The sequence below is a fragment of the Saccopteryx leptura genome, chromosome 7 (assembly GCF_036850995.1).
Source record: "Saccopteryx leptura isolate mSacLep1 chromosome 7, mSacLep1_pri_phased_curated, whole genome shotgun sequence".
Classification (NCBI taxonomy): Eukaryota; Metazoa; Chordata; class Mammalia; order Chiroptera; family Emballonuridae; genus Saccopteryx; species Saccopteryx leptura.
This window is the reverse complement of record NC_089509.1, coordinates 97,072,976-97,093,097: the sequence shown is the minus strand read 5'-3', so window position 1 is coordinate 97,093,097 and position 20,122 is coordinate 97,072,976. Positions and strand designations below refer to the sequence as shown.

Genomic DNA, 20,122 nt, shown 5'->3' with positions numbered 1-20,122 from the left:
CATTAAAGTAAGAGCTATTAGCATTGTAAGACATTTAAAAACCATTGTACTGAATATAAAGATAAATATCTAATTGTTTTAGCATTCTCAAAGTCATATATGATACTAAAACCAGAACTGAATTTTCAATAATCTAAGGATAAATGGTTTATTTAAAAAAAAGAAAAACAAAATGCTCTACATAAATGGTAAAGACTTTTTTCCTGCAAAGTCTGAAATTATATATAGGAAACAGCATGGTGGATATTTGAAATGCATTTCTTTGTTTTAGCAGAGAAGACACATAGAAAATACTATTAAAAGTTTCAACATACAAATATTAGATATTGTGGAAATTTGTTATACTGTTGGAAAAAACTTTAGATGTCTATTTGTCTTAGTTTATGTTTGTTAAATTATTTCAATATAAAATACAAAACGAATGACCTTGTAAGCCACCAAGGGAAAAAAAAAAGGTGTAAGAAAAGCTATTATTCTAGTGGTAAATAATTTCTTAAATTTATTTTTGAATTCAGAAACATCCTCATGTTTAATATTCATGAAATATGAAAGAGTATAACATAAAAGGTTTCTTCCTAATTGTGTCTCACCTTTGTCCTTCAGTCACCAATAGAAAACAAATGGTATAGCTATTTTTGTGTATTCTTCCAGAGACAATTAATGCATATACTAAGAAGTATGTTTCTGTCCCTGCCAAGTTTTTACTCAAATGTCAGCATGCTTTTCATGCTATAATGCACCATGATTTTTTCACTTCATGTATATGTACATGAATTTATTTGTGGTATTAATTTCTAGAAGTGGTAATTGCAAGGGCAAAGGTACATGAATAAGAAATTTGATAGAGATCACCAACATGGAGATCTTATTCTCTAAAAAGTTTATAACAATTTCCTCTACTTGAGCAATGCAAGTAAATGCTTGTTTCCCTATTCCTGGGCCAAACAGTGTATTATCAAACTCTGGGCTAGAAACAACATAGTATCTCAGTGAAGTCTTATATTACTTTATGTAATAAAAAGAAACATTTTAGGGCAACAACATTTTGATAAGAATTTTAAGCAGGATTCTAAAGTAAGATTAGATTACTGTTTGAAATACATGTACTCACTATAATACTTTTAGATGATGTTTTAATAGCATCTTACTGATACAGAGGAAAGCTTCACTCCACTCTACCAAAAAATACTTATTCAGAACAAAATGTTAATAGTACTCAAGTTAATATATACTGTTATAAGAGCCTGACCAGGCAGTGGAGCAGAGAATAGGACTTTGGACTGGGACACAGAGGACCCGGGTTCAAAACAGCGAGGTTGTCAGTTTGAGTGCAGGCTCATCTGGTTTGAGCAAGGCTCACCTGCTTGAGCCCAAGGTTGCTGGCTTGAGCAAGGGGTCACTTGCTCTGCTGTAGCCCCCGGTCAAGACACATATGAGAAAGCAATCAATAAACAATTAAGGTGCCACAATAAATAATTGATGCTTCTCATCTCTCTGCCTTCCTGTCTATCTGTCCCTATCTGTCCCTCTCTCTGTCTCTATCAAAAAAAAAGAAAAGAAAGAAAGAAAGAGAGAGAGAGGGAGGGAGAGAGAGAGACAGGAAAGGAAAGGAAAGGAAAGGAAGGAAGGAAGGAAGGAAGGAAGGAAGGAAGGAAGGAAGGAAGGAAGGAAGGAAGGAAGGAAGGAAGAAGAAAGAAAGAAAAGAAAGAAATCCTGTAATAAGAGTAGTTACTGACCTAGGCAAGTTCAATCAGATCTCTCCCCAGAGAATTTCCACTTGGGGTCCTGAGATGCTGGTAGCACTACCTTAGAAGCTTGAACATGAAGAGATATTAAAACTAGTAGAAGTTTCCCTTTGAACCATTGTGTTAGTGAGAAGCAGAAACGGCCAGCCCTCAGTGACTCAGAAAAATAAATCACAAGCTAAAGGGAAAGAGAGAGAGTGAGAGAGAGGTGGAGGGAAAGAAAGAGGAAGAGAGAGAGAGAGTGGCAGTTTTTTGACAGTTTCTGCCTCCTAGTTCTCGGGCCTTCATGAGGTCTATTCTTAGATGCCTTAATCAGCACAATGCTTTTCTAGTACATTTAAATGAGTTTTGTTACTTGCCATGAAATGTGGAGAGGAAATCTTGACTAGGAAAATCATCACACCATAGCTCATGTGTCAAATCATCAACCAAGAAGTCATTTAATTCACCTAATTTTTCAGCATAGAAATTCAGTTTACTATAATAATCTAAAATTGGCTTAATGGTCCCTGTGCCTGCTCCACAGAATAAATTAAATTTAAATTCAATAAGCATTTACATGTATTTGATATGTGTAAGTCCTAAAGTCCTAATTTTAGAATAGTATTCATCCACACATAGATCTGTATAGTTTATAAAACATTTTTATTTTAATATTTATTTTTATATTATTGTGAGTCAAAGAGGACAGTTATACTTAACCTATTTTTTTTTACAACTGGAAAAATATAAACTGAGAAAATGATACAGGGAATTGTTAATTTTTCTCAGCTAACACCTGGGATTTTAACCCAATTGTACTAAGTCTAAAAACAATACTGTTTCCTGTGTACCATATTGTATAATTCAACCAAGTGGGCAGGGCATTGCATTTGAAATCACCCAGATGAAGGGGATCCCAGTTGTTTCCACTTCCTAACATGGCAAAGCAACTAAATTATTTTTAAATTTCAGCTACCGTATCTAGAAAACAGAAACATTTGTACTTAACTCTGCAGTTAGCTTTTTTGGAATTAAAGTCGAGACAAAAATGTAGTTGAAGTGCTTAAATATTTTTTGACATGTACTAATAAGGCCCTAATAAAGAATAGCTAATGCTACAATAAACTAAAAGAGATGCTGTTATAAAACAAAAGTCTTCTTAAATCTGAATGAACGGGAATGGAAGCAAACTCCTGTAGCACAGTTCCACCTTGTGAAGGTTACTGGCCATGGGTGGCTGGGGAATTCAAAAGCCAAAGCCCTGGGGTGAAGTCGAGACTTCTGAAGTGGAGGCTGGTTGCCCTTGACATTCGCTCCTGTTCTGTCTCTCTCCTTGTTTGAGCTACTTGAAAGGTAAATTGCTTATCCATATTTAAAGAACCCACCATCCTGAGGCAAAATGTATTTTGGAATTACTCAAAGATGTATGTACTTATTGTAGGACCTGAATTTTAGAAATATGGTCATATATTTTAGAGAATTAGATCTCATGGGAAATTCTATACAGACATTAGGCTTCCGGAGATACCATAGAGATGGAGCATACATGATAAAAAAAATACTGTAAAAATTTCCAGGCTTCTTTTAGATTTCTGATGTTCCTTCTGTTAGTTAAAATATACTGCTTAAACCTAGGCCTGCTTGAGGTTCACTTATGTCTGAATCCTAATTGAACATTTTAAAAATTGGAAAGCATACATTGTGCAAGTCTTTGAAAGCATTGAGCTCTTGTTGACTGACCAAACAAAAGTACATTTTAAGATCTGAAAAACAGTCTTATTTACAAATAATTTCTTTTTTTTATGACTGAAATAAATTTATTTTAGTGAAGGCTTCTCTGGAGACATTCCACTTCATGATTTGTCAAGCATTTTCTTATTTTTATGTAGAATCATTCCTTGAGATTCTTCATACATTAGGGAAGAAAGGTAAAGGTATTCAAAAGTCCCACACTGCTGCTAAGGAAACTGATGTTAAGAATAGTTGTCATGGCCCTGACCGGTTGACTCAGTGGTAGAGCATTGGCCTGGTGTGCAGGAGTCCCAGGTTCGAATCCCGGCCAGGGCACACAGGAGAAGCGCCCATCTGCTTCTCCACCCTTCCCCCTCTCCTTTCTTTCTGTCTCTCTCTTCCCCTCCCGCAGCCAAGGCTCCATTGGAGCAAAGTTGACCCGGACGCTGAGGATGGCTCTGTGGCCTCTGCCTCAGGCGCTGGAATGGCTCTGGTTGCGACAGAGCGATGCCCTAGATGGGCAGAGCATCACCCCCTGGTGGGCGTGCCTGATGGATCACGGTTGGGCGCATGCGGGAGTCTGTCTGACTGCCTCCCCGTTTCCAGCTTCAGAAAAAATACAAAAAATAAAATAAAAAGAATAGTTGTCATTCACCTGTCCCAGCGGTGGTGCAATGGATAGAGTGTCAGACTGGGATGCGGAGGACCCAGGTTCAAGACCCCGAGGTCACCAGTTTGAGTGCGGGCTCATCTGGTTTGAGCAAAGCTCACCAGCTTGGACTGAAGGTCACTGGCTTGAGCAAGAGGTTACTTGGTTTGCTGAAGGCCCATGGTCAAGGCACATATGAGAAAGCAATCAATGAACAACTAAGGTGTCGCAACGAAAAACTGATGATTGATACTTCTCATCTCTCTTTGTTCCTGCCTGTCTGTCCCTATCTGTCCTTCTCTCTGACTCTCTCTGTCTCTGTAAAAAAAAAAAAAGAATAGTTGTCATTCCTCACAACTTATCAATACTGACATCTTATGTGTCTCTTCTTAAAAGAGCAAATGTGCCAGAAATTATCCTCAAAAATATTAGTGAGAGTGGGAATAAGGAGAAATGATTCAGACTCTGGGAGAACTAATTCATGATAATGAATGACTTACAAGGGAGAAAAGAAGCAAAAAATGGTGATCATTGAGAGACATCTCAGAATAAAGATATGGAAAAAGAAAAATGCTGGTAACAATGGAAGCTTCAAGGGAGGTCTGCATGGGGGAGAAGTGATTATTTTTTTAATTTCATATTTCAGTGACAGATTACATTCCATATTATTCTGTGTTGGTTGCAGATCTATACTATATGGTTATCATATTCCTTGCAAAGTGCCTCCCCCAATCTCAACTACCACCTAGTACCATACATAGCCATCAGAATACAATCAACTATATTCTCCATAATGTACCCTACATTCCCATGACTGTTTTGCGACTACTGATTTGTACTTTTTAAGCCTTTCACCTTTTTGCCCATCGTCTCGTCCCCCACCCCTCTGGCTACCATCAGTCTGCTCTTTGTGTCTATGAACCTGTTTTCATTTTGTTTATTTTGGTCTTTACATTCCACATATATGTAAATTCATATGGATGAACCTAGAGGGTACTGTGCTCAGTGAAATAGTTAGAGGCAGAAGTTTTTAAAGAAAAAAATGAGAAAAAGGTTTTTTGTGTGTGTTTGTTTTGTTTTATTCTTTTTGTCCTTAATAGAGATAGTGAAATGGATGAAGAGTATAAATAAAACTGACAGCTTACAACGGACAACTTGCTATGTATACCTATTATGCATGCCTATAGAAATTTTAGTAAAATTTTGAAAAAAATATTAGTTAAAATTTATTAACATTTTGACACTTATTTTGTGACCTGGTTTGTATAGTATATTTAGCTTTGATAGCATGTTGAATAATTTAAGTGTGTTTTGTTCTCCTGTAGCTGTTAATAATGTTACAGCTATGAACTACAGAACCAGTATCTACTTTTAAATGTTTCCATAAAATATAAAGTATTTTTCTAAACAAATTACTGAAGGAGAAAACTTAGACAACCTAAGACTTTCATAAAGAAAAACTGAGTAAATTGTGCTTAGAATCTAGCAAGGGTCACATTATTACTGTCTTACTTCATGATTCTGATTTTCTAAAGCAACATGTTCATTTTTTTTTTTTTTTACAGACAGAGTCAGAGAGAGGGATAGATAGGGACAGACAGACAGAAACAGAGAGAAATGAGAAGCATCGATCATCAATTTTTCGTTGCGACACCTTAGTTGTTCATTGATTGCTTTCTCATATGTGCCTTGACCGTGGGCCTTCAGTAAGCTGAGTAACCCCTTGCTCAAGCCGGCGACCTTGGGTTCAAGCTGGTGAGTTTTGCTCAAACCAGATGAGCCCATGCTCAAGCTGGTGACCTCGGGTCTCGAACCTGGGTCCTCCGCATCCCAGTCTGATGCTCTGTCCACTGCGCCACGGCCTGGTCAGGCACTTGTATCCATTCTTAAAGCATTTTGACATTACAGCATAATGGCCCCTGAAACCTAGCAGAATGCTTCTCACTTTGTTGCCAGAGGTCAACATAGAACTTCTGATTGGGACCTGAGCGCTGCATTTCATGTGGAGCAGTGGTTTCAACTTGAAAGTACTTTTAAGCTCAGTTAAATCTTGCCTGCATTGCTCCACAACAGAGCTTTACTTTAAGTAAATTGATTCAGTGGATTAATGTAGTCATTTCAGGAGAGACAAACTTCTCTGCTATTTAAAGTCTGAAGCTTATAGAATATTATTTAGCAGGCTTACTGGTAAGAATGACAATCCTCTCTAGTCATAAGAACTGAGTACTGAGGTTTGAGCTCTATAGGTTTAGGTGTGAGAGAAACTAAGCTTTAAGAAATAAATAATAATGATTAAAAGAACAGAGTTATCTCTGAACCTGCAAGATATATGAGGCACACTTATCTCATTTAAAATACATGCCGCATGTCCCTTTTTATCTCTAAGCACAATACTGGGCCAGCTCTCTCCCACTGTCTATTATTATTAATCAGGGTGGATGTTTTATTTCATACATTCTTTTTGTCCTCTTAGATTTGGTGTCATCTGTTAGATGCTGCATGATTTTTTGGAGGAGAATATATCGAAATATTAGAGTTTGATTCCCCTAATATTTACATACATTTTGCATTAAAGTAATTATAACTGTCTTCAACGGGTGGTTATAGAACTAAAATATTCTCAGCTGATTACCACTCTATAAAGTCTTCAGTGTCTCTCAGTTGCTTTACATATGATAGTTTAATTGAAAAACGTAAATGCATTTGACAGTAGCATGTTTCATCGACTGGAGTGAACAGATATACTCTGACCATTGAAATGTCTATGAAATTGATTAAAGCTAATACATTATTTTAACCGAAGGTAAATTTCTGGTACATTGCACCCCTTACTTCTACAGTATTGTTTCAAGCTAGGTTATCTAAAAATCTTTTTTTTTTTTTTATTAAAGATAGAACAGCATTAAAAATGATACAAACAATGCTTCTATTTGGTTGCAGACAATTGTGAATGTAACCCCTTCTTGTAGCGACAAAGTAAAAACATGTTCCAAACAGCACTTCATGGTTTTAATGTTTCTACACAGACATTATAGAACTTGCCAGGAAAATTGAAACACTATTTAGCATTTTTCTTCAGTAACGTGTTATACTTATCTACAAATAAACTTACTTTAAATCAGGGGTAGTCAACTTTTTTATACCCACTGCCCACTTTTGTATCTCTGTTGGTAGTAAAATTTTCTAACCACTCACCTGTTCCACAGTAATGGTGATTTATAAAGTAGGGAAATTGTAAGGTATTCTTCCCTGCCTAGAAGGAAGGAAGGGGTGTAGCCACCAAGTGTGGAATAGTAAAGGTTTTATTTAGTACAGAGCGTTTCTCGGAGGAGATTCACTGGCCCAGAAGAAGGAAGTCAGGAAAATCGCACATGGAGAGACCGAGTGGGCAAATTTAAAGGGGTCCTCTAGGGAAGTCGGGCTCATATGACGTAGCCAAATCTCACTGGCTGACAGTCAGTCGCTTTTTTCCCAAGGACTCCTGGGAAGTTTCTTTTGGTGCGCTTGGTTGTGGGTGGTCCTAGCCAAAGTTCCCGGGTTCCTCACGTGACCTTCCCCCATTATCCACCAATCTTACAGAAGTAACTTTACTTGATAAAATTTATAAAGCAGAGTTACAGCAAGTTAAAGCATATAATAAGAATTACTAACCAAGTACTTTATGTCGAATTTTCGCTAAGTTTGGCAGAATAAATCTTTATAAAACAACCTACTATAGTTAAATCTATCTTTTTATTTATACTTTGGTTGTTCCGCTACCACCCACCATGAAAGCTGGAATGCCCACTAGTGGGCGGTAGGGGCCAGGTTGACTACCACTGCTTTAAATAGTTGTAATATATTAAAACTTTTAGTTTACTAATAAGGGGGAAAAACCCAAAACAAAACCCAAAAAACCTTTGCCTGGCTTATGGATTCTATTTACTATTAGGGCAACTTTATGTGTATTTTGCTTGTGTGCATGTTTGTAAATGTGTGGCTAGAGGCCGCCTTCGTTTTGGCCATTCACATGCAGGTTCTCATTGAATTCGGACAGATGGTAAAGAAACAGTGGGACCAAAAAATGGTGAGCCATTCCTTTATTAAAGTCTTGCACCAGCTGATGAGCAAATACACAGGGAAAACACTTCCCTTTCATTCAGGGCTCCCATGGCCCTCACACATTCTCATGTTCCTCCTGGAATCAAAGGGCCCCACAAGCCTCAGTAGGGCTCCCAAAACCACTCAGCTCTGGTTCCCCATCTGCACACCTTATTCTCTCTCTGCAAAATTGGCTTCTTTTTCAGCCCTCTGCATTCGCTCTGCTCTCCCTGCAATACTGGCTGGGGCCACAGTCCCCTCCTCCAGCAAACATTAGCAAAACAATGGCCCCTCCCAAGCAGGAATGCAATCAGCAATTTGCAATCAACTGCTCTGCTCTGAGGGCAAGCACATAGGTGGCTGCCCAGCGCCATTTTTTAACAATAAAAGTGAGCAGACTCAAAAAATACAAATTTTACAAACTCATTTGCCCAACATGTGAATGTTTTTATTTGTTCTAAAAAGTATCTGGAACTTTTTGAAGAGAAAATTAAAATTGAAGAAAGTAATTGTGTATTTCATTCCTCAAATTTTCAGCGAGCAAGAAAATGTAGCAACTCAAAATGAAAATGTACTTTTATTCCCCATGAAATTTCCAAAAGTTTTCTGTAGTGGTAAAACCTATATGAGAATCTGTCAATAAAATATTAAACTAGTTATACTCATATACATGTGTACCATACAAGCTGTATGAAGTAATGAAAGGGAAGTGTTTTCCCTGTGTGTATTTGTAATCTTAGTGGAAGAAATGTTGTTTAAAAAGAATGTGCCATTGTGATAAATATCTGTAAAGCCAGGAGCCACGGCCAGGGCCACCACTATCACAGCCCAGCCCATGCAGGTTCGCATTGGATTCGGACAGTCGGTAAAGAAACCATGGAGCCAAAAACTGGTGGGCCATAGCCTTTAATCTAGCTTGCACCCGGCGGGCAAGTAAAAATACACTCTGGGCTCCAAAACCCAGTCACACTCAGTGCTCACAAAGTCACTGACTTATCCGAGTTTCCTAGAATCAAAGGTTTCTAGCTCACCAGACTTATTCTCCTCAGTTCCCCATCTCCTTCCTTATACCAAATACAAACTCTACACAAACTGGCATCTCACTAAGCACTCCACCATCTTGGCTGCTTCTCCTGGCCTCCTCCACGTGGCCTTTTTCTGCTCTCCTCTGCTCTCTCTTCTAATGATAATCTCAGGAACCAAGAGCCCAAACTCTGTTCTGTCCCCATTTTATATTGTAGCTTCACAACCTCTAATCCAATATACAAAATAGGGAAGTCTCTAGTAGTCACTTCTCTGAGGCATGATTGGATTGTAACACCCCACATCAAAAAGGGTGAGAAAGGCTTAATCCCAAAACCAAGCCCCAGGCTACAATGATCCACAGAGACACACATTAATATCACCTGGGCAACGGCCTCCACGTGGGCAGTGGCGCCATCTTTAACAAAGTGAGCATAATACATTTTATCTGCCCAACAGTATCCAATTAGAGCAGAGAAAAGCCAAGTGAGAGCCAATAAGGAAAAAGAAAGAGCTGAACCAGTAGGCTGGATCAATCAGGATGACAAAACAGTGAGCTTTCGTTAGGAGCCAACATCTTTAATGAAAAGTTTTGTATTGTATAGACATCCTTACTGATTTCAGGTATTTCCTATATTCCTTTTGTGGATTTGTCATTTCTGAAGATAGTGTAAAATTAATGGATACACTGCACTATCCTGACTACTTGCATATGTTTCTAGAATTATACCCATCTGAAACATTGGCAAGAGACCCAATAATTTACTTGTAAACAATAAGAGAAAAATCTTTTCTTTTAATAATGCTATAATTTGATAATACTTGTAATTTGGTGACCTTTTTTAGAGATTTAAAAGAATAGGATATTTTCTATTTTAATTAAGGGACATCAAGTTATTTGAAATGCTTTATAAAATACAATAGCATTCAAGAGATGTTGATTAGAGCCACGCTAATGGCAGAAGGAGTACAAAGAAACATATAAAGTTGTGTCTGTTTTCTGGAAATGCTAATGCTATAAGACAAAGATGAAGAATATTTGCAAACATCAAGAATAATACTGAACTGTGGGCACAGGAGACTAGAGATGCATTTCTAGCTCTAACTTAATTTCAAGGACCTCAGTTTCCTTAGCAACACAATAAAATATTGAAAAAGATGATATCTGTTCTTGTTTCCTTGCATGGTAAAAGATCTTTGCACGTGTGTGCCTGTGTGTGCATTCAGTGATTAGCTGTAGATAATATAGACATAGACATGGATGCAGATGCAGACAGTCTGGGGGGATTGTTTTGTGTCCTTTTCAGCTTATTAATAGTGATACCCTCCAGTAGGAATGCCTGAGGCGAGCAGCTGAGCCTGTCCTACTTCTGGTGACCCCCACAGATCTTGTTTGGACCAGAGCCAAAATTGTGGCTAGACCAGCCTTTGTAGTTCTTATTAAGATCACAAGACATGCTTCAACAACTACCATCAGAGAGCTTCAATAAAACCATGTTTATTATTCACAAGTCCTGGAGGGTACACAGCAGGCCCACTGGCCACACAATAAGGTCATGGGGGTAGGGGACAGAGAGAAAAAAGGCAGACCTAGGGCTCTGCTTTTATTGGAGTTAGGTGTGAGGTGCCAAGCATTTCACAGGTTCACTCTTTATTGGCAAATTTAAAAGATAAGAGCAGGAATTTGTGTATAGAAAAGGAAAAGTGAGGTTACTTAAATTGCCAGTCACGTAGGTTACCCAGGGCTTTCTGAAAAGGAAACTTTATGGGTGGCTACTTATCTAGGTGTTTTAATAGTAACGTGTCATATGTTTGTTTGTGATGGATGTCTTCGAAATTAACACCTTGGCTAGCTTTATCAAAAGCTTAATATCTGGTACTTACACTACAGAAATGCTAACTGTGGTGTTTGGTGCAGGGAGATAATCTTATCTAGTCAGCAAGATTAGAGAGTGAATACAGCTTGAAGGGTTACTGCGAGGACTATGGACAGAATATGTAGTCATAAATGTCTAGAATTACGTATTCTGTAAGAAAACTCAACTTTTGAAAATATTATTTCTTATATGTTTGAAGTGTGTGACCATGGTAGAACTATCGTAGTTGGTTCCACTTTGAAAGTCTATTATTACTGAGATTATGGACGTGAATGTTGGCTTTTTCTGGGTCTCAGTTTCCTCCTCTATAAAATCAGGAGATTCAACTCAGTCATATATAAGGTTTGATAAAATGCTAAATATAAAATAATATTATATCTATGGCTTTTGCTATAAATTTAAAGAGTGTTTGAATAATATATTAGTTTTCATTACTCAGCACTCATAACTGTGGTCTTGCATAAAATGATTTCAGAACAAAGTATTTTTGAAAGATATAAAGCAGAGATGTGTAGATCATTTTACTTACTCAGTGTTGCATTTAAAATATATAGATGTGTTATAGAATTGGGCATCTGAAACCTGTGTAATTATGTTAACCAGTGTCAGCCTAATAAAATTCAGTTAAAAAGAAAACTAGATAGAAGGTAACGGAGGACAATCTGACTTTGGGTGATGAGTATGCAACAGAACTGAATGACAAGATAACCTGGACATGTTTTCTTTGAATATATGTACCCTGATTTATTGATATCACCCCATTAAAATAAAAATGTATTTATAAAATAAATAAATAAATAAATAAAATATAGGTTATGAAATTATTTCCCTCCCACCCTCAACTTATGTGGTCTTTAAATTTGGACACCTATTTTTGTGACTCTTAATGTAAACATTAGTGAAAATACATAGGAGTCCAGAAATTAATTTAAAACACTGCTTTATGATAATTTATGCAACCAAGGATAAGCAAGTTAAATATATTTTAAATGTTAACTTCTTCATCTGTAACACTGGAATAATTAATATGTTCTGCCAAGTATCTAGGTTATTTCACATGATAGATTATTTTTTAAATCCACGTAACTAACTCAAGTATATAGACTTAAATATAATAAGTATGCCATCAATGAACACCTTCGCCCAACCTACATTTTTCCATAAATTGATTACTATATGGTAAAAAATTTAGTATATATATATGTGTGTGTTTATGTGTATGTTTATTTACATAAGCATATATAAATACTGGGATTTTGTTTTATAAAATAGGTACACTATATTCTATCACTTTCTTTTATTTAATTACACATTATATTTTTAAAATCTGTTCATTACACATAGACATCAACTTCATTCTTTCTTTAAAATCTGCTGCCAATGTTTTCCAAATTATGGATCCCTATAATGTACTTAACCAATCTCTCACTAATAAACATTTAGGTTACATTGGTTAGTGTTAATTACAACCAATGAGCATTTTCAATATATATTTGTCCATATATGCCTATTTCTCTATAATTCAGATTTCTAGAAATAGAAGGGCTTGATCAATGTGAATTTACATACACAAATTTGATAGGGATAAATTACTCTTCAAAAAACATGTATTTTCCAGAAGCTGAGGATAGCTCAGTTGGTGCAAGCATGTCAACCTCATGTGCTAAAAATAGCTTAGTTGATTCAACCATCGGGCCCAGACACAGGGTGCTGTGTGGATCCCATTTGGGTACATGCTGGAGTCTGTCTCTCTCTCTCCCCTCCTCTTACTTAAAGAACATCTGGTGTTGATTGAAACACACACTAGTAGTTTGCCCAATGTTTTTCCTGCATCAAAACCAGATATCACTTTTTTAAATTTAAGAAATATAAACACAATGGCTATATTTTCCTGTTTTTCATCATAGTTCCTGGACTATAGCTGAGGCTCAACATCTTTTATTATTTTTACATAATTATTAACCATTTCTAAATATTTTAAAATTATTTTTCATTAAGTGAGAGGCAAGGAGGCAAGGAGGCAGACAGAGTCCTGCATGTGCTCCAATGGAGATCCATCCAGCAAGCCCCCTACAGGGCAATGCTTTGCCCATCTGGGGCCACTGCCCATTGCTCAGCAACTGAACTATGAGATGAGACAATTGGAGCCATCCTCAGTGCCTGGGGCAAAATTGCTTGAACCATTTGAGCCATGTCTGTGAGAGGGGAAGATAGAGAGAAAGAGAAGGGGAAGGGGGAGGGGTGGAAAAGCAGATGGTGGCTTATCCTGTGTGCCTTGACCAGGAATCAAATCTGGGACTTCCATAAACTGGGCCGATGCTCTACTGCTGAGCCAACCAGCCAAGGCCTCTTTTTAACTTTCTATTCCCATGCTTTGCTTACTTTCTCTACTGCATTTTTCTATTTAAGGCTTCTTTACACATAAATCATGTGAATCCTTATATATTATAAATGTTGCAAATATTTAAAATGTCCCCAGAGAGTAGCAGTGTGGATTCTTACTGTGCTATACAGACCACTGAGGTGGTTTCTAACTTATTGTGTATTAGGATCTACTTCTTCTAAAGAGCATTGGACTGTACAGTGAGTGATATTATGGCACTCATCTATCTCTGTCATCTATTTATATACTGGGGTTGGCAAAAATAGGTTTCCTGTATGAATGTGTGTGTATATATGGGCGTGTATATTTGTATTAAACAACTATCTCTATATCTTTGTTTATTATATATGTTGTTACTTTATATTATTGTGTGAATAAATGTTAATAACACAGATTATCTTTGAAAAACTCTATGTTTTCTCATTATTAGTTGTTGGCATCCTTCTTTGTATGTGCCCATTCTCAAGCATTTATTTATTAATGCTTTTAAAGTAATAGGTATGATGCTGAGATTTAAAGATAAAGGGTGAATACAAGGGTTTGTAGTTTCAAGATTTCATATTCATAATATAGATAGTCACAGAAGTGCTCAATTACAACATAATGGAGTATGTGCTTAATAAATGTCTGTATGACTTGAAGTGAGTTCTCAAAGAAGGCAATGGGAGTTGAATGCAGGGTAAGGGGTTCGAGGTAAGGGATTTGGTGAAGGGTAGCAAAGGAGATTTTTATTGGGTTGACCCTTAACACTCTAAGTAGTGAGTTTTTTTTCATGCTCGCTAACCCCCGGGAGTGAGTTTTATCCAAAAAATGAAATTAATTCCAGTTACAATTTATTAACTTAAAACCATGCTTGTTTGATAACCAACTTATGGAAACAAGAAAAACATACATTTGTCTCTTTTTAATGTTGCCTTCCACATTTTTAAAATGAATTGTACTTTGGATGGTCAGGAGGCATGAGGACGTATGAGAACATTCATACTACTCAAAGGGTTAAAGAATGTGTAGACTTTATGCAAAGAAATTGTCTAGAGCATACCTTATAAAGAAAGAGATTATGAGGAAGGCAATTTAAGAGATAGGCAATAGAAATTTTAATATCTTGGGGAACTGTTGACAGTTCTATGAAGAAAAAAAGAGAGGAGAAATTAAGAATGAGTTCTAAATTTTAAGTTGGAGAAATTGAATCAATGATGGATGTAGATAGGCACAGAGACAGGATATAGAAGGAGAATAATATTGTGACTGAATTGAGGGTGGAAATAAAGAATCTTATTTATGGCCTTAATGAGTCTTAGATGTCCTTCATTTATCTAAGTATAAATGATCAATAAATAATCATTTACTAATTAGAAAGCAGGATGAGCCTGACCAGGCGGTGGTGCAGTGGATAGAGCGTCAGACTGGGATGCCAAGGACCCAGGTTCGAGACCCCGAGGTCGCCAGTTTGAGTGCGGGCTCATCTGGTTTGAGCAAAAGCCCACCAGCTTGGACCCAAAGTTGCTGGCTTGAGCAAGGGGTTGCTTGGTTGGCTGAAGGCCCACGGTCAAGGCACATATGAGAAAGCAATCAATGAACAACTAAGGTGTCGCAATGTGCAACGAAAAACTAATGATTGATGCTTCTCATCTCTCCGTTCCTGTCTGTCTGTCCCTGTCTATTCCTCTCTCTGACTCTCTCTCTGTCTCTGTAAAAAAAAAAAGAAAGAAAGAAAGAAAGTAGGGTGAGAAGTTTTGAGGTTTTCAGAGAAAGAACTGATAAAAGATATTTGAGATATATTAGAAAACCTGTGGTATAGATGATTCTTACAAACTATTTGGCTCTCTGAAAGCAATGAAGAGCATAAGATAAACAAAGAATAGTCTTTATTTACTATTTATTCATTATTTATTTTATTAATTTGTGATACATAGAGAGAGAGAGAGATTTGTTGTTTCATTTATTTAAGCATTTCTTGCTTGATTCTTGCATGTGCTCCGACCAGGGAATCAAACCTGCAAAGTTGGTGTATGGGATGATGTCTAACAAATTGAGCTACCTGGCCAGGGCTGTTTTCAGTTATTTATTTATTTAGTTAGTTAGTTATGTTTATTCTTTAATTTGGGGTGACAGTTCACAAAATTACACAGATTTCAAGTGTACAACTCAACAAAACATCATCAGCACACCGCATCGTGCATACATTACCCAAAGCAAAGTCCCTTTCCATCCCCATTCATCTTCCCTTTGACACTGGCCACCTGCCCTCAACCCCTAACCCTCTGGCTATCACCACACTGTTGTCTATGTCTATGTGTTATATATATTACACCAAGGCAGAATTAGTTTTTATTTTTTTTTAAATATGAGACTCTCTAGTATTGGCTCTGAAGAAATGTGCAGTAAAGAAAGAGGCTGATTATAGAGAAAAGAATAGATGTAATTTACCATGCAGAAATTTGAATTTGAACATAGGGGACTGGGACACCTAGAGCTCAGGATCAACCTAAAATAGGAAGAAGAACATCCCTTAATCTGAGACAGAAACAAAATATGTAAATGAGTCTGAATTTTAATGAAAAGAAAACCATTTGATATCTGAAAGGAGCACAGTAATTTAGCAGAGTATAACTAACTTCCATTGTTTTAGTGCTAATAAATGCAGTCTTTCTCCTTGCATTTCAGCATCATTTGTTAATATAACTCCAATTCTGGGCCCTGGCCAGTTGACTCAGTGGTAGAGCATCAGCTTGGTGTGTGGATGTCCCAGGTTCGATTGCTGGTCAGGGCACACCAGAAAAGCGACCATCTACTTCTCCACCATTCCCCTTCTCCCTTCTCTCTCACTGTCTCTCTCTCCCCCTCCCACAGCCATGGCTCCACTGTTACAAGTAGGCCCCAAGTGCTGAGGATGGCTTCCATGGCCTCGTCTCAGGTGCTAAAACAGCTCGGTTGTCAAGCAATGGAGTGACATTCCAGATGGGAAGAGCATCTCTGATAGGGAGCTTGCTGGATGGATCCAGGTCGGGAGTCATGCAGGAGTCTGTCTCTCTGCCTCCCTGCTTCTCACTTAAGAAAAAAAAAATTAAATTCCAAATCTGATTATAAGACATATGGTCCCCTGTAATGTGAAGACTATAAACTGCTTGGAAACCCTGAAGGGGTTATGCGATCTCTTAGAGATGTATGAGCATTATTTTGAATTTGTCCTTAGTCAAGGCAGTTTTTTTTAAGTTTCCTCATCCATAAACAGAATAATTTAGACTAGAAAGCATCCATTAGTTCAACAAATATTTATTCATTGCTTATCTGGTGTGAGGCTCTGTATATTCTATATTAATATTTTGTGGTTATTTTCATCACCGAATAAAAGAGACTTTATACTGAGTAAGAAAAGATTCTCTTTATTTCAAACTATTAATATTTTGAATAAGGAAGTAGCATAAGTGAAAGAGATAGGGTGTGTGTGTGTGTGTGTGTGTGTGTGTGTGTTTTCCCTCAGTTCCAGATATGGAAGTATGTGGTCCACAATAATGTGAGGTGACTTAGAAAAGATGAATGTAATGCTTTTTCATTTCTTGGTTTGCGACAGGTTCATGATGTGATGATTCCATTCTTTTCACATTACTTTTTCTCCAACATGTCACTTTTTTGTGCACTGTGAGGTATTGCCTTCAATTCTAATGTAAAATATTTTATTTTATTTTATTTTTTACTTTAACATTAAATCTATTAGGGTGACATTGGTTAGTAAAATTATATAGGTTTCAGTTGTATGATTCTAAAATTCATCATCTGCACATTGCACAGTGAGTTTACCACCCTAAATCAAGTCCCCTTCCATCATCATATAGTCTTTCTAGAGACCCTCTTCTACCTCCTCCAACTTCCCTCTTCCCCTCTCTTCATCACCATACTGTTGTCTGTATCTTTGAGCTTATTTTTTATTTTTGCTTTTCTTAATCCTGTCACCTTTTTTATCCAGACCCTAAACCCCTTCCCCTCTGACAGCTGTCAAATTGTTCCCTGTATGTAGGAGTCTATTTCTATTCTGTTTTTAATTTATTTTATTCATTAGACTCCACATGTAAGTGAAATACTACGGTACTTGTCTTTCTCTGACTGGCTTATTTCACTTAGCATAATGCTCTCAAGTTCTATTCATGCTGTTTGTTAGAAAAGATAAGATTTTTAAAATTTTCTTTTAACAAATAGTCCTTCATTGTGTAAGTCAGGAGTAGTCAACCTTTTTATACCTACTGCCCACTTTTATATTTCTGTTAGTAGTAAAATTTTCAAACCACCCACCAGTTCCACAGTAATGGTGATTTATAAAGTAGGAAAGTTACTTTACTTTATAAAATTTATAAAGCAGAGTTACAGCAAGTTAAATCATATTATAATAATTACTTACCAAGTACTTTATGTCGTATGTTCGCTAAGTTTGGCAGAATAAATCTTTATAAAACAACTTACTATAGTTAAATCTATCTTTTTATTTATACTTTGGTTGCTTCGCTACCGCCCACCATGAAAGCTGAATGCCCATTAGTGGGCGGTAGGGACCAGGTTGACTACCACTCGTGTAAGCGTACCACAGCTTTTTTTATCCACTCATATAATGATGGCACTTGAGCTGCTTTGAAATCTTGGCTATTTTAAATAACACTGAAATGAACATAAGGCTATCTATTTTCTTTCTAATTATTGTATCAGGTGTCTTTGGCTATATTCTCAGAAGAGAAATTGCTGGATCATAAGGCAATTCTTTTTTTAATTTTTTGAGGAAACTCCATACTACTTTCCACAGTGGTCACACCAGTATGTATTCCCACCAATAGTGCATGAGGGCTTCCTTTTCTCTATGTCCTTGCCAACACTTGTTTTGTTCATGGATTTATTGCTGAGAGCCATTTTGACAAGTGTGAGATGATAGCTCATTGTGGTTTTAATTTGCATTTTTCTGATAATTAGTGATATTGAACATCTTCTTGTATGTCTGTTGGCCATCTGTATGTCCTCTTTGGAGAAATATCTGTTCAGGTTCTTTGCCTATTTCTTAATTGGATTATTATTATTATTATTTGCTATTGAGTTTTATAAGCTCCTTATAAATTTTGGAATTAAACCCTTATCAGAAGTATTGGCAAATATGTTTTTTCATTCAGTGGGTGTCTTTTTATATGTTTTGTTGATGGTTTTCTTTGCTATGCAAAAACTTCTGTAGTTTGATGTGCTGTCATTTGCTTGTCTTTGTCTTCTCTTTTAGTTGCCCTAGGTGATATATCAGAAAAATTATTGCTACGGGAATGTTCAAGATTTTATACTTATATTTTCTTCTAGGGTTTTTATGGTTTCTAGTATAACATTTAAGTCTTTAATCCATTTGAGTTTATTTTTGTGTATGGTGTAAGAAGGTGGTCTAATTTTTTTTTTTTGCATGTATCTGTTCAATTTTGCCAACACCATTTGTTAAATAGACTATCTTTATCATATTGCATATTTTTACCCTCATTTTTCAAGTATTAATTGAGTATATAAAGATGTGGGTTTATTTTTGAGTTCTCTATTCTATCCCGTTGATATGTATGTCTGTTTTTTATGCCAATATCATGCTGTTTTGATTGCGATGACCTTGTAGTACAGTTTGATATCAGGTAGCATGATTCTTCTAACTTGATTCTTCTTTCCTAAGTTTGTTGTGATTATTTTGTGCCTTATGTAGTTCCATGTAAATTTTTGGAATATTTGTTCGAGTTCTAAAAATGCATCATTAAAATCATGATAGGAATTGCATCAAATCTATATAGATTGCTTTGGGTGGTATGAACATTTTAATGATGTTAATTCTTTCTATATATGAATATGGTATATCCTTACAGTTATTTGTATCTTCTTCAATTTTTTTCTTCAGTGTCGACACTGATAATATTCTGATTATAGGTCTGTCACATCCTTGGTTAAATTTATGTGAAGGTATTTTTTTTTCTTCCTAAAGCAATTGTGAATGAAAAATTTTTTCTAATAGTTCATTATTGGTGTATAAAAATGCAACTGATTTCTGGGTATTTATTTTGTATCCTGCTACTTAACTGAATTTATTTTTAAAACAATCTATTGTTTTCTTATTCAGATTCATATACTTCTTTATTATCTTTAAACATATATATATATACAATCTTATGAGAGATATGTAAAAAATTTATAGTCACTTTTAAGAATATTTTTATAGTTAATGTAAGAGCCCAATTTTTTTAAAAAGTCTGATTCAAAAACACTGGTGATGTTAATAGCCTATATTAAGGAAGAATTTCCCTGGTGGCTGAGTGTAGTTTAAAATCGACTTTAAGGTTTTTCAATGAATCTTTTACATGTCTTTAAAAAATAGATTAAATAAAACTTCATTAAATAAATGAATAAAGTAGCTGGTGATGAAGAATAAATTAGACAAGATTCCTACTTGACAGAGTTAACAATATTATCAAGTATGCCCATAAGTGATCAGGGATTTATCTGGGACAAGGGTCAAACCTTATTAGTAGCTGCCAAATTGTGGGCATACTTTTATTAATTCACTTGAACATCAGTTTTTATAAAGTCTTTGCAAGTATTTACCTAATTTTTTCAGTTGAACTATAGCAGTTAGTGGCCTTGAGTTCATACTGTCGTA

At 36.2% G+C, this 20,122-nt stretch overlaps 1 protein-coding gene across 5 annotated transcripts in view; it reads left to right on the top strand.

Moving 5' to 3' along the window:
- Positions 1-20,122, top strand: part of ERBB4 (erb-b2 receptor tyrosine kinase 4) — a 1,119,996-nt gene that overhangs the window by 771,418 nt on the left and 328,456 nt on the right. The window lies entirely within an intron of this gene.